The sequence below is a fragment of the Typopeltis vanoorti genome, chromosome 15 (genome assembly GCF_054136105.1).
Source record: "Typopeltis vanoorti isolate ZY-2024b chromosome 15, IOZ_Tvanoo_1.0, whole genome shotgun sequence".
Lineage (NCBI taxonomy): Eukaryota > Metazoa > Arthropoda > Arachnida > Uropygi > Thelyphonidae > Typopeltis > Typopeltis vanoorti.
In genome coordinates, this window is record NC_143563.1 from 23,718,954 (window position 1) to 23,732,274 (window position 13,321).

Below are 13,321 nucleotides of genomic sequence, written 5' to 3' on the forward strand. Positions count from 1 at the left end.
CCGGTAATCCCCGAAAGCTTTCCCATGTGCGGGGCACATGGGAAAAACACTCAAACGATCTCTGGGTAGAGGCGTAGCTAGGGAGGATTGGAGAGGGCGACCTCCCTGGGTGACACTTTGCACCTTTTTGAACTTTTGCAGTTAATTCTAAAATACAGTCTCGAGAACTCATTTCCAAATATGGTAATACTACTGCGAACTTTCCTTACAATTGCTGTAAGTGTTGCTAGTTTTGAGAGGAGTTTTTCTAAATAAAATTGATTAAGAATTACCTACATTATTATGAAATAAACTTCACCAATGTCATCGACGATTTTGCTAACAAAAATGCAAAAAAAAAAAAAAAAACATTTTAGAATGTTGAAATTAAAGTTTTACTTCAAAAATAAACATAGTGTTTTAATTTATTTCCTATACGTCGTTTTGACTTTTTGTAGTATTTTGGTGTGTATTGAGAGGGGCGGCAAACTCAGAAATCGCCCCGAGCGGCAAAAGCTCTAGCTACACCACTGCCTCTGGGATTACTCAACAATGAGTGACGCGAAGGATCATTTAATTCAGATTGTGTTCTACTCGGTGACAGGCTCAATGGTGGGGTAAGCCTGTAACTGAGTAGAACCACCGCTGAGTAGTGAGAGAAATGATTGTTCAGGTCACTTGGTGAGTTTAGAGTGATCGGGTGTGGGGTGGGCATAGCCTAGTATTTGGATAAGACCCTTTATTCATACAGCAGTCTCCTAGTAGAAGCAACTAGTTCGTAACAGCTGTCAAGCCAGTGAAATCTTATAAAGTGAACTAATAAATTGAGAATATAGGGACGCTTGGGCAGGGGTCGTGTTCGTTTAAGTAGTGCAAGCTGAGAGAATATGATCTTCGGCATCGGAGTTACCGAAGATCGTATTCTCGTAATCTGTCTGTATAATATAATAAATGTTTATTACTATTGGTCACATCTGCATATAGCTGATTAAGCTTTTGAAACCTATCATGCTGTTTGATAGTTGAATTTAGCAAACTATTAACCACTATCCCCACCTGCCATTCTCTTCAATCATTAATAGCCGAGATTACCACTCATTTTGAATGAATCATTTCAATAGCGCAATATTTCATACTGAGTGTATGAAACACTCAATAGCCTAGCTAGACTTTTACCTCTGCAGGCAAATTCATAACTATGACCTTTTATAATTTGAAAGTTGCAATACTTGTTAATCTTGCCACTGGTGGCCTTGGCAACTGACACAATGCCAAAGTTTCCTTACGCCCCTGGGAATACAGCTTAAAAACGTTAAGAAATCTGTCACAAATGACATAGATTAAGTTTTAAAAGATTTAATCGTATTTTACTGCAAAATATTTGATTTTTTTTTTCTTTTTAATTCAGTGCATTGGGAAAAATCTCATTCTTGATATTTTCTTTTAAACAACAAAGAAATTCTCAGAAAATATTTTTCTTATTTATGTAGAGTTACATATTTTTACATTTAGGAACATATATTTACACTTACATTTACTACAAGACATCTGTATTGTCAAATTCTATTTGGGTATAATGATGTATGAATAATATACTGAAAACATCACCCTACAGTATGATATATTGCACTGTTGTAAAAAAGTCAGGACACTCTGAAGCAGCTTAGGAATCACGGATTTCATAATATTTGGGTTTCTGCATCAAAGGAGAAGTATACAGTTGATGAGTCGAGACGGAAACGGCCTGAAGAGATGGAGAAGGGCATGTGCCTGGTATAATCAAAAGTACATGATGTTCGCCATCTCTTCAGGCTCTTTTCTTCAACTGTTATTCTAAGAGTTTTTCCTTTGTTCACTGAGATTCCGTATATATTTCACGCAATAATACGATACATAATATCCATCGAAAGAAAAGACGTTGTGGAAGGAATGTCATTTGCATAAGGATGACGTCTGTTATGAACGCTATAAGCAGCAGGCTAGAATAGTCACAACTGTTGTACGTTAAGCAAAGTCTGAATATGAAAAGAAACTGGCTGTTCGTGAAAGACAACCCACAAGAATTCTATCTTTATGCTGAAAGTAAAAGAATGAATGAATATGAAAAGATAACTCTTCCAAATCCAGACGGCGTGAGGGTTACAGATGCAGAAGAGGTTGTTCAGTTCATGAATGCCCATTTTGTTAAAAGCTATCAACCTGGTGAATGAAACATTAAGATCACTGTTGTCTGTTCACTAGATGAAGAAACGCAGGTGTGTGAGGCCGAAGTATTAGAGATGTTGAAAAAAATGCATAAGAATTCAGCAATAGGAACTGATTCAATATCAGAACTTGTGCTAAAACAGTGTTCAGCTGAACTGGCCATTCCTTTGATCACGATGTTTAATATGAGTCTCAGAACAGAGAAGACTCTGCAAGAATGGAAGGAATGTATGGTAATTCCATTGCACAAGGGTGGAGCAAAGCCCCATGTATCCAACTATTGACCAATTAGTATCTCAGAAGTGGTGGTGAAGATTTTGGAAAAATTGATTATGGCTCGCATTCAGAAATGGTTTAACAGTGAATCTCAACTTTGCAATGAACAACATGGGTTTACTAAGAGAAGGCCATGTTTTACCAACTTGCTCACATTCTATGATAATGTTACCATTGAACTAGACAAGGGGAATTGATACACGATGATACTTTTAAATTTTGCTAATGCTTTTTTACAGAATACAACATGGTAGACTTTTGCGATAAATTGGAGAAAATGTGTTTGAGTTAAACAGTATTAGCATGGATAAAAGGATGGCTGACTGAGAGATATCAAAAAGTGGTATGTGGGTGATCTAAGTCTTCAAGGTTTAAGGTTTTGCTTGTTCTGGGTCAAGGTGTTCCAAATCTTAGACACTTCCTGTATCAGGTCTGCGATCATGCATTATCCACTGCAGTCTGCCTTGGATATCGCACCTCAAAACATCCAGCCGAAGCCAACGCTGCAATAAGAACTGAGTGCATCAAATCACGTTGGACTGCCGAAGAATAAAAGATCCTCGCTGCTCGTGAGATCGAGTTGACGGCTCGAGGGATAAAGAACATCAATGAGGGTTGATTTAAGGTTTTCCCATTAAGATCTTTGGATGACATTAAGTGTCATACACGGAAGGCCAGTTACAAAGCCTTAGTTGAAGAATTGACAGCCCATCTGCCACAGGTAGGGACAGGTAATATCTCCATATCTCTTGTCCCAGCCATTCCATCTTCCAGCTACCATCCTGTTGTTGAAGAAGGCACTTTGATTCTCAGACTGATATCATCTCCTCTAGATGATCCTCCTCTTCTGGAATATAACTATCAAATTCTTAAATCTCTCATCCAGACTCACCTTCTGTGCATGGATATCACAGATCAGTTAAATGACTATCTCCGTGCTGAATTCTCCAAACACTTGATGCCTCATCAACATCAGCCTGCATCTCATTCTATGATGACTTTGTCAAATAGGAAGCGGGCATGTGCAGCTATGCAGACCCTCTATAAAAAGAATAGAGGGAAATGTGCCAAGATCATCCTTGACAGTGCTTCCCCTGCAACTTAGCACACTTACATGATGGTTTGTTAAATTCTGGAGTGCAGTCTTTTCTGCTCCGCCTCCACACTTCCCTGATGATAACCAACCTAAGATATTGAGGTCAATTCCTGCCTTCAAATATACCAGCTTGTGTCCATCCAGGAGATCAAAGCACCTCTTCCATCTAATTTGTCCACCTCAGGACCTAATGGCTTTCCTGTGGCTAGGCTTCGGAAGGTGCGGTTGAAGATTCTTCAAGACTTATTGGACATTCTCCTTTCTAGTAGAGCAATACCACTATACCTACGTGCTTCAAAAACTATCTTCATTCTGAAGAAAGAACCTTCAAGCCGTGCATCAGACTTTAGACCTATTACCATCTCCCTGTGATATTTAGACTATATCATAAAATCTTAGTCAAATGACTTCAGCAGGCTGTGCTGAGAATATATATCTTCTTTCTTCTCTTCTCTCTGATTCCCGACGCCGCCTTAAGCCTGTATATATGGCATCGCTGGACCTTCAAAAGGCTTTTGACAGCGTCTCCCTTCCTGCTCTCCTTCGAGTGCTATCTATTGCTGGATGTCCAGAACCCTTTCTTTCCTATGTTATGGAGCTATACTTGGGTAGCTCCATCACTATCACTACAGGGTGCCATGCGACTTCTATTCCCGCAGTGCGGGGTGTTCGCCAGGGTGATCCTCTTTCTCCCCTTTTCTTTAAACTGCGTCATAGATTAGTTTCACTCTATGACGTTTCACTCTCTTCCTAGCCATGCAGGCTACTCTCTTGATGCTTCTTCCTTTAATGCTATGGCGTTTGCGTACGATCTATTCTCGTAGCCTCTACTAAGGTACAGTTGCAGGAATTCCTTGACCAGGCAGTTGACTTTTTCTCTATTCTAGGGCTTTCTATTAATGTAGAGAAGTCCTGCTCTTTAGCTCATGTTCCTTCTGGTTGTGACAAGAAGCTTAAGGTCGAGACTATGGAGTTTTCCCTGCAACAGAGGCCATTGCATGCTTTGACCATCCTGGAACAGTGGAGATACTTCGGTATCATGTTCACCCCAAAGGGAAGGTCTTCTGTCACTTCTATCCTAGAAGCTGGGATCGCTTCTTTGAGGAAAGCTCCTCTCAAGCCACAGCAAAGACTGTTTCTCCTTTCCCACTATCTCCTACCTCACTTTTACCACAAGTTGGTGGTTGGTAAGACATATAGCTCGGTGCTGTCCTGAATGGACAGGGCTATCCATTCAGCCGTGAGATCATGGCTCCGACTGCCGCCTGACACCACTATTTCATATATTTCCACGCAAGGGCGAAGGAAGGTGGGCTCGGGGTTCTATCACTTAGATTGTTGGTCCCAAGACTACGGTTGTCCAGAATCGAAATTAGAACTATCTTCTTCCCCTATCTACAGAGAGGCTTCCTACAGCCCATTAATACAAGAAGACTTTAGGTGGGCTAATGGCTGGTCCCATTATCAAGGTACCTTTATTGAATCAGTACCCGCAAAACACAAGAGATGGGCATCTCTGCTGCACTGTTGACTATTGACAATTGACCTTAATGGCTTTAGGGGTGAAGCAAGATGCTTTTCATATTCCCCACTCTCTGTTACGGCAACAGTGAGGAAACATTTTGTGACAGTTTGCTCGCCCTGAATGGGCATGGACATTATGTATCACTACAAGAAGTAAAAATGGCTTTTGGTATTAATATGTTTAAATATATCCGTTGCCTCGTAGGCTACAGCTTGCTGAAATAGATCGTTCGGGTGAATGGACGTTTTTAGGAAAAACCTTGTTGCTAGAGATTGTAGTAAAGAGAAGATTATAAGGAATATTTGTATCTCGATGAAGTTTATTGGTTCTGACGAACCATGGAGCGTTTAGAATAATTCGTAAGCACTGGTATAAAAGCAATTTGATTTTATACCAGCTGATGATTCGTCCCATAGTCACTTATGCTTCTCCAGCCTGGAACCATACCTCCAATACTAAAATTCTCGAACTGCAATTCCTGTTAATTAGGGGGTAGATCTGGGCGATGGCTTTTGATGCCTTTGCACACAGTCTTGATCTGCTGGTTAGAAGTTAAATTTTTTGTCGAGCACGACACCGAGGTATTTTGTTTTCGTCTGCCAGGAAATTTTAGCACTGAATAGTAAGACGTCTCCTGCAGGAGATATCGATCTTTTCGTGAAGAGAATATCTGAGCTCTTTTGGGGATTTACTTGTAGTCTCCATTTGGAGAACCATTTCTCTAACTTTAGAAGGTTTTCTTGAAGCTTTTTAGTAATGAAGTGTGGCCAAAGAGAATTTGCTATTAATGATGTATTATCTGCATATAGCGCCATGATGGATGACATTGGGTTGTGCGGAAAGTCTGACATATATATAGAGAGAACAGTAATGGAGCCAGTAGGGATCCCTGCGGTACTCCAGTCAAGATATGGCGCCGGGATGAGGTAGTACCATTTATCTTGACTTGCATGCTTCTATTTTGTAGATATATCTAACTAGATGTACCATTTTCAGTGAGATACCGGCTGAGAAAAGTTTATGTAGCAATCCGAAGTGTCATAACTTGTCAAATGCTTTGGATAAATAAAAAAAAAAAACAGCTCCAGTGTATTGATGCCAATTGTAGCTGGTGGTAATATATTTAACTATTCTGAGGATTTGTTAGGTAGTACTACGGCGTTGCCTAAAACCAAATTGTTCTTTAGGAAGGATGTTTAGTTCATTTACTGAAGCTTGAAATCGTGAGAGGATGACTTTCTCTACACCTTATCCAAATAGGATATGAGATTAATAGGATGATAATTTTGAGGCAGGTGTGGATCCTTGCCTGGCATATGCATTGGGATTACATCAGCCAGTTTCCAAGTGGGAGGAAAATAGTCACATCTTAAGATTGCATTTATTATTATGGTCAGGTGCACCACAGCTTTTTGGGACAGAAGATTGATCACTATATTTGTGATGCCATCTGGACCTGGAGATTTTTTGTTCTTTACATTTTTTATGATACATATATATTTCAGCAGGTGATGTGGGTGTAATTGGTCAGCACCGGTATCAGGGAGTTTTAATGAGTGTTTGACCTGTCTGTGAATTTTATACAAGTGATTAAAGTCTAAGTTTTCATGTGAAGGTTTGCACTGCATTTTTAAATTTTTTTTTTTGCTGTGGCTTCTGCCTTTTCTACGTCTGTGTGAACAAGGTCCTGGTCAGAAAGTATAGGGGGAAGGGATCTGTATTTGTTTCTGATATTCCTCAGTGGTTCACAGAGAGTGATCAGTAGGTGAAATAGAAGCTAACTTTTCTTCCCATAGATGATCTCTGTAAGCTTTGAGTGCATCTCTAACTGCCCCATTTTGTCTGTTAAGAACTGTTTTGTCATGTTTTTTTCTCTGATCAAGTTCATGTCTTCAGGCAGAAGACCAGGTTTGGGGACAGATTTGTAGGAGGTGGCTGCCATTGTAGCGGAGGCTGCACTGTTCTGTAGATGGTGCTTCTTTAAGAGTCATATCTGGTGCCTCCCCAGCATGACTGGGTAAGGGATGGCACCAGACTCCTCCCTGGGTGCGAGTATATTGACCTTATCAGGACGAGGATCAATGCCCTGCCACTCGAGCCCGCAAAGCTCGATGGGGTAGTGACGATTCGAACTGTAGGGCTGGCTGCCACTGCAGTGAGACATTGTCTCATATAGCCCAGTGTTGCTTCTGCACCAATGCGGTCCGCCTGCAAAGGCGTGACACCGTGGTCTCCATTCTGAACAACCACTTTAAGAACAAAGGTTGGGACACCGCGGTGGAACCACATTATAGGACCTCCGAGGGTTTGCGTAAGCCAAACTTAGTGATTAAAAGGGATAGTGATGTTTGGGCAGTTGATGCCCAGGTGGTGGGAACAGGGCGCCCACTAGCCTATAGCTATAATAATAAAGTAAACTATTATAACAATAACCAAGATCAGGTTAGTAAGATACTGGCGGAGCATAGGGCAACTCCGAGGTTTAGCAGTGCCACCATCTCTTTACATGGCGTATAGAGTGCAGATAGCTATAAGGACTTAAAACAGCTTGGACTTATGCAAAAGGATATAAAAGTTCTTTCCTTGAGGGCCCTACAGGGCACACTGGTGACATGGTGTTGGCACCAATGACTATAATGATAATTAGAACCCCCATAGGGTAAAACACTTGAAAAAGTTTTGACCTGCATCTCGTTTGGACGAGCTGTCTGGGTGTGATATAAGGGTAGTACTGTCCAAAACCAGTACGATTATTAATAATAAGTGGTTTACCACAAGAATCAGTGCTTGGTTCACTGTTATTCTCTTTGTACATTAATGACATTTGGAAGGATTTGACAAGTAACATCCAGCTATTTGCTGATAATGCAAATATATATTTTTATGGCAAAAGGAATACAGAACAGCTAAAGGTCAATGTCCAGTCTGGAAAGCCAATCCAAGGCCTTATCTGTCACCTTGTGGATGTCCTGTAGACCACCACTATGAAATTGGCGCCCTGGGGAGTCGTTCATAATATAAGTAATCATCTGAGCTACAAGAGAACAATCACAATAAGGGTGGTCTAACAGCCCCCATTTATGTAGTAGGTAGCCACATCTGCCCTGGGTAGTTCTGATTCAGTTGAATGATGACCAAATCTTCCTAGGAAGAGCAACACCAGGCTGCAGAGCACAGAGATCTTCTACAAGGAAGCCGTTTGTTGGACCAGTATCCTCTCCACATGTCACGTGTTGATGGCAGAACAGCTGAAGAGAGTTCGTCCATGGACCAGAAAGGCTTTCTAGATTTTAGGCAAAGACTAGCTGGGTATATGAGAGTCTGATGCAGGGGCAGGAGTGGGTTGCCCATTGCTTTATTAAATTATTTAATCAAGGCTCGTCTTCTCCCTATGTTTGGTGGAGCAATGTTAGATAGGACAGGCAGCCAGGAGAAAGGGGTGCTTTTCACTGTGAACAGCTCCCGATAACGTCAGCTGAATCATAAATGATTCAGCTGACGTTATCGGGAGTATTTAATAAAACAACTTTAAATTTGGTCTGAGCGACACGTATACCTGTTATGACCTTAGAAGTAAACAGCATAACACACAATAAAACATTATGCTACAGGAATGGGAATAGACCTTTTATCTCCCGCTAGGAGGTATGTAAAATCAGAGGGCAGAGCACGTTGTTCATTTCTTTCAAGGGCGGTTACAGCTCAGAAATGAATTAGAAGCAGGTGTGTGTGTACGTGTGTGTATAGTCCGCCGCAGAATGGAGAGCTGTCGTTGGCAGACTACCAAGAAAAGTTAATTCATATTGAAAAGGAGAAAGAAATAAAAGATGTACCAGTTGGTCGCCAACACCCGAAATCACGTGCTTTATACGTAAATTTTTTCAACTGTTATGCAAGCAAAATAGTTACCACTTTAAAAACTAGTGATCATAAAAGAGTGCAATTCACTTTCCGACGTGTAATAATAAACACTCATCCCACAATACGGATTGATTACCCTATTATCGGAATTGAATCCCCTTCTTTTGATATATGCGCAGAAGTGCGGGCGTACTATACAAGATATCAACATTGTTTATGCGAGGCGAACCAGGGGAGGTGGTAGTGAAGTAAATCCAGTGCGAAAAACGAATCTTTACATACAATTGGCCGAAAGTGTTAGAAGCACACAGATTTCAAAACAGTAGCATAATCAGGATTTAATCTTGGATGGAGGGGGGGGGCGAATTAAGTAGACAATTTGAGAATACACACTACGCATCGCATACGACCTGTGATTGAACATCTGCAATGATCGCTAATTCATAAGTAGTGTAGAAATAAAAGACAAGACACTAAATAAATAAAATTAAAAAAAGGAATTTTAATTAGAAAAGATTTTTGGAAAATTTTGTAGTGTTGTTTTTTCTTTTTCTTTGGAGAGGGCTAGAGCAACGCTTCCCAAACTGTGGGCCGCAAGATTTGTTGAGGGGGGCCGTGAAATAATGAAAACAAATTTAAAATCTTTTAAGACTAAGTAGTTTTTTTTTTTAATCTTAAAAGAAACGTATTTAATTTTTATTATTTATTTTTTTTTTGTATTTTAATGGAAAAAAATCACACATTGGGTTGATTAATAAATTTTGCTTCTTGCGTATTTCGGCGATCAATGAATATTAGTAAATATATGCTTATTCATATAAGTTTCGTTTCAGAGATATTGAAAAGAAACACGAAAAAGATTACAAATCAAAACCTTGAATATAAATACAATAAATATTATAATAATATATGCCTAGCCTGGATTACGATTTTTTTTTTCGATGGATGGAGCCGTGAAATATTTAAATTTTTCCAAACGGGGCCTTGGCATCCATAAGTTTGGGAAGCACTGGACTAGAGCACCCCTCTGGGTGCGCCACTGCATGGAAACAGTAAAGTAATCTAATATTAAGGTTTCTTAAGTTAAATGTTTGATGGAATGGACAATGTTTTCTCGGAAAAGTTTTCTAACTCATGATTTTCTTCCATTACATTTCCCAATTTTTTTTACGTATTAACAATGAATCTTTCATTTGCCTCATTTATATATAATACTTAAACACCATTTCACAACAAAAACTCCATTCGAAACTTATTTTCTAGAAAACTGCAGAAAGTGAGAAGGAAAAATATGACACCTCGTTTAATGAAACTGCTGAAAAAGGACTTCAGCGTTCCACTTTTATGTAGGCTGTTGAGCCGTTTTCAGGGCGTCTCACAACTGAAGGTGAGTTAGCCTGTTTCATAATACGGTAGAAGGTTTTTTCTTCCCCAAAACATTGGCTTTTCTTGCTGAAAAACACGCAGTGATTTCAGGCAAGTTGCTTTGGCCTTAATTCAAAACAACTCAACACAATCCCATTTTCCTTTATCACTGTGTTTTGTCATCTGCCGAACATTGGCACCCTTCCAAAGTTCGAATGCAATTTCCGACCACTGCTCTTCTAAATATAACAATAGGTGGCAGGCTTCGAAAAGCATCAAAAGTTTTTTTCTTATTTTTTTATTCATCGTACTTTTTTTTTCAAGAGAACATTTTAATTTCTTTTTTTTCTAAACAAACTGCATCATTCACCTCCCAAAATCCCAGAAATGTACCCTTGTGTATACTCATGAGTATTCTTACCTTAATCCACCCTTTATGAACTGTAATTACTTGCCAACAAGGACCTTTATGAGATAAGGGCTATGACACTTGTCATTCAGTAAATAAATGAAACATGATTGAAAAATCTTCTTTGATGATTTTTCTTCAAGATTTCCAATATTTTTACTCTGAATTAATATATATATTTTTATTATCCTTTTAAAAATCCTTTACATCAAAGGATTAATTAAAATTAATGATATTATTAAAGTAGGTGTATTAGTAGTAATAATGATTAATGCTCTTCACCTCATCCTCGTGAACCAAATGATTGGTGAGATAGCAATGCTACTTTAGTTGAGAATAATCATTGAACAAATGGGAGTTTTATTGTTTTTGTTGGATGATAACTTTCATGCCTCTGTATATGTGCGTGGGGGGATTGATTTGCCTATTTGATAGACGAAATTCCCAGCCACCTATGTATTAGGCCTGCTAACTAACCTTCAGTTGAAGAGGACTAACATAAATTATGCAGGTCCAACATGGAAACTTTTACAAAAAAATTGTCAAACCATTCCAGTTTTCAGTTCAGCTACATTCAGGGCTGCAAAGAAACAATGCTTTGATATTAAGTATTACAGTAACTCTCTCATTTAGTGGAATTTGCAGAAGTTGATGGTACAAGAAACTGCTGCACAGTTTAGTTTTAGTTCCAAATAGTTACTTTTATTACATTTTCCTAAGTTTCGAAATGTTAGCAATTCTGCACTGAATTTTTCATTTCAGTCTGACTAGTGTTATTGGAAGAATGAAATTTGTTCTCTACAGATAAATCACTATTTGCACAAGGAAGCAGTATGTATACTTACATAAAATGTTCTGAAGTGCGACAAAATTATTACGTTTCAATGACCAGTTCCATATGTCGTCTGTATCTTGAGTGACATTTGGTATTGTTACTGAACACTTTTAAACAGTAGTTTGCAAGAAAAATAACTTTTCGATTATTTATGAAAGAATTCATTGAAAAATTTTTGGCGAATTGTTTTTTCGATTAATTGCATTTTTGACGATTCAATTAATTGCATTCAGTGCAGACTTCTGATGAAAAAGGACTCGGTTTTCACATCAGGGAGAACAATATCCTAACTTAGGGTGACACAAAATGGCTAATAAACCATGTTTGGTTTTTAAATAAGGGTTTCTACAATGTTCATTGTGCAATGAACTAAAACTACAGGATTGCAGAATTAGTTTTAACTAGTTTTCTTCTGTCAGTTAACAGTAATGTTTTATTTCTTCATGTCTTTTTTGAAACTTTTCCTGTTAACTTTAAAACAAACTGCTCTTGTTTGCTGAAATTAATTCAGTATAACAATTTACACGATATTCGTTTATGTCAAATAAGGAATTCTTTATTAGATTTCATAGAATGTTCAATTTTGTATTCAGAAGGGAAATATCTGAATTACATCATGGATAACATAACTGTTGTGAGTGGAACATGTACATCATTATAACTGAATGGAGTAATCATCAATAAATAGTTATGATGTTAAATAATTAAAAGAGATACAATGTGCATCATTATGATTGCTGCATGTTGCATAACTTGCCTTGAGATATTTATTGCAAACTGTGATACTATTCTTTAATGAGTTAATTTTTAAATTAACAGTGAGTAGGGAGACCTGGAATATTAAGGTTTTAAGTGAACAGAAACTTGCATACCTCTACTATCGAATTGCCGAAGTGGTGTACTATATATTGTTAAATATTGTAAACTGCAAAGATAATAAGCCAAAAGGCTATTTTATCAGCGAATTTGTTAATTAAAAGGGAGATGTTAAATCCCATTTTACTTTATAGCCGGGTACTCACTGATGAGACCTCAAAAAAGGTTGAAACCGGTCTGGGTAGTGACCTATTCTCATAATGTAAAACAATATATTTACATCTCTTAGGAGATGGGTTTTACATTATGAAAGAATATTAAAGTTAGTGAGTGATCTTGCTCCACCTTTGCATGGAGTTGCCATGGTGTTGTACTATCCAAGTGATCATTTACACTTGGTTCTGCCGATAGTTTTTTCGGCATTGAAACTCTACGGATATCGATGGATTTTGACCAGAGTTTCGTACCCGGCTAAAAAATAAATGGGATTTAACATCTCCCTCTTAATTAAAAAATTCGCCGGTAAAATAACCTTTTGGCTTATTATCTTTGGAGTTAATTTGTAATTAATTCTAAAAAATAAATGACCGGGCAAATACCTAAAAACAATGTTATTTAATAATCACATGGAGTAGTATTAATTAAACAAGTACACTTAAAAAGTATGCCATACCCAATGCCATAACCATAAAAGGCACTATATTAATACATAAAATTATAACTTCCTCGATTATTCTAAAATTAATATTTAGTAATATTCTTACAATAATATAAAATAACCACACATAACAGATGGGATTTATTTCACTGAATATCTTATACAGTGAAGAATGAGCCAAAAGCTACCTAAAACAAGCTTGAGAGTACTACAATCAATAACAAATTAACTCTTGTAAAACAATCTGTGAGCAATAACAACACTCAGATGAATGCTTCAGATTTTTAAATTCTTTG